Here is a 2,378-nt window from a genome sequence, read left to right on the forward strand (position 1 = left end):
TGCTACTGCGCTACCGGGCTAACAATAGTTAGCCAAATATAACATGTGAGCGGACAATCTAACGTGCTGGCGAAGTAACGATAACTCACCCAACCTAATATAAATAATCAAACTAAATAATGATGTTAATATATACAGTATATACATTTAATATTATACATATTATTAAAGGGCAACTGAAGACCTTTCCGGATTTTGGTGTAATTTTACGAATATAGACTTTGGACGAGTTCGTCAAAACAACCATGACATTATCAACACGTAATTGCAAGGATAATTTGCGTTTTTTTAGTTTTTTTGCACTCTGTTAATGTTCCCTTCGCCAACCCGGACGTGTGACGTAGGCAACAGAAGACTACCCACAGCTAGCATAGCAGCAACAACGATGTCAGTGATATTTCCACCAAAGGTAACCATTCAGGATTGCTCTTTCGTAACGCTACCGATGGCAAAGGCTCCCAGGAAAGATGAACTACAATTAATCCCTACATGTTTTAACCTGAGGCGTCAGATGACGGCGATTTACTTGACACAGCAGATGGCGTCATGATGCCAATTGACAGCTCGACACTTCACGAACGGGAGAGTGAGTGGTAAGTCCAGCATCGTGATTTTTTTATTAGAATGCGATTACATGGTTGTATATTTTTCCACGCTCTCCACATAGCTAAAACTGGATATTAGGTAATGCGACAGCTTCTACTGATCTAAATATGGTAAAGCTAGCCCAAATGTGGCTAAATGAATGATATATTATTGATTTTTCAAAATAAATGTAACCGGGTGAACTGCGTAATGTTAACTAGTGGGAGTTGCCTGCGCCCAAAATGTTGCGCTGCCGCTTTAAGAATTGCGCGGTCACGTAGGAGTTGGCAGCGCGGGGTTTGGAGTTAATGCGGAAGTGGAACAAGGAAAGAAAGCGCGAATACACGCAGTTGAGAGGAGCGGTGCTGGAAGACAGTTGTCAATCGGTACACTGAGAAGCCTCGCGTTGAAACAAAATACAGTGTAATACAGGTAAACCAGTGAACTGTTAAGTGTTAGAAACGATCTGTTGTTATGGATGTTTTATTTTGATGATGTTTGCGCAGTGATGGTGTTCGACATGCGCCCAAGGATGACCGCGCTACGCAATAATTGAAACGGCGGTGCAGCGTAAGTGGTGTTCAATGCATAACCATGAAAAACTGTATTTCTACCCATAAAGGGAAATTAAACAATATTATTTTGTTCCACGCTGTTTAGAGGGGAGAGTTTGTTGCTTGTCGTGTGCGTACGGGCGAGCGCGGCACATTAGAAGTGTGGTAGGTGAATCGTTCAAGTGATGTGCACTATTTTTGTTAGCTTTGGGGATCTCTAGTGGAGTGGTGAGTGACTAAAGAAGTATTTGTTTTTTGTTCAGCCAGCCACTGTTGTTGTCTATTTATTTTGTGTTGAATCAATCTCACAATTTGTCCTATTAATGCTGTACAAATTTATTTTAACTTGATGTGCAGTCGGGAATAAAGCCCACATAAAAAAATAAAATTACTTGTGTTGGTCCAATCAATTCACCCGGCCACACAATTTTGGTGTCAGAAGTGGGATTCCCTCTAAATTCTGAGATTGTAGTTAACTAGACAACAACAGTGGCGAGAAGTTGGCCAATCCTGAGACCAGAAAGCTCGACGACAAGGACGTGACGTCTTGGTGTGCAACCTGCGGTTGGCGTTGCTGAAGGAGACGTGTTGTCGGGAGGCTGCTGGACGGAGGAGCATTGACTTTTTGTGACTGTTGCATATCACTGCATTAAATAAACTAAAAAAAATAACGCAGGATGTCAGTGGACGACCTGCCAGCTCAGTCTGCAATGGAAGGAGTCATCCATCAAGACGACACCAGTTCTACATATTCTGATGATGGAGGTAATCCGGTGGCAGAATTACAGGCACAAATTCAAGATTTAAGTAAAAAACATGATACCGTATTGTCAAGCATTGCTAGTTTGGGTAATGCTTCTGCAAGGTCAATTGTGTATATTCCCCGGGAAAAACACATTGTACCATTTTGTGGTGAAATTGGGAAAGATGTTAACACTGTTGATGAGTTCATTGAGGAAGTTGAGCGGGCAATGAGAAACCGAGGTCTTCAAGGAGAGGAACAAGTAGACTTTATTCTTTCATTGTTAAAGGGCTCAGCGTTAGAGGAAGTCAAATTTTGTATGAGAGAACAACCACAACAACCTAGTGATTTGTTCTTATACTTGAGAGAAGCGTTTAGGGAAAAACGCACAACACCACAACTCCTTCATGCGTTCTATGCTCGTAGACAACTTGATGGGGAAGACTTGCGTGATTTCTCTCATGCCCTCTCACAACTGCTCAATTCAGCTCTTCAAC

At 41.9% G+C, this 2,378-nt stretch overlaps 1 long non-coding RNA gene across 1 annotated transcript; it reads left to right on the forward strand.

Annotated features, from left to right (window-relative positions):
• The first annotated feature begins 974 nt into the window (after positions 1-974).
• Positions 975-2,378, forward strand: LOC130914610 (uncharacterized). Its single transcript, XR_009062971.1, has 3 exons — positions 975-1,017; positions 1,092-1,155; positions 1,246-2,378. It is a non-coding gene; the product is annotated as an uncharacterized LOC130914610 (long non-coding RNA).

Source organism: Corythoichthys intestinalis, chromosome 4, assembly GCF_030265065.1.
Source record: "Corythoichthys intestinalis isolate RoL2023-P3 chromosome 4, ASM3026506v1, whole genome shotgun sequence".
NCBI classification, from domain to species: domain Eukaryota; kingdom Metazoa; phylum Chordata; class Actinopteri; order Syngnathiformes; family Syngnathidae; genus Corythoichthys; species Corythoichthys intestinalis.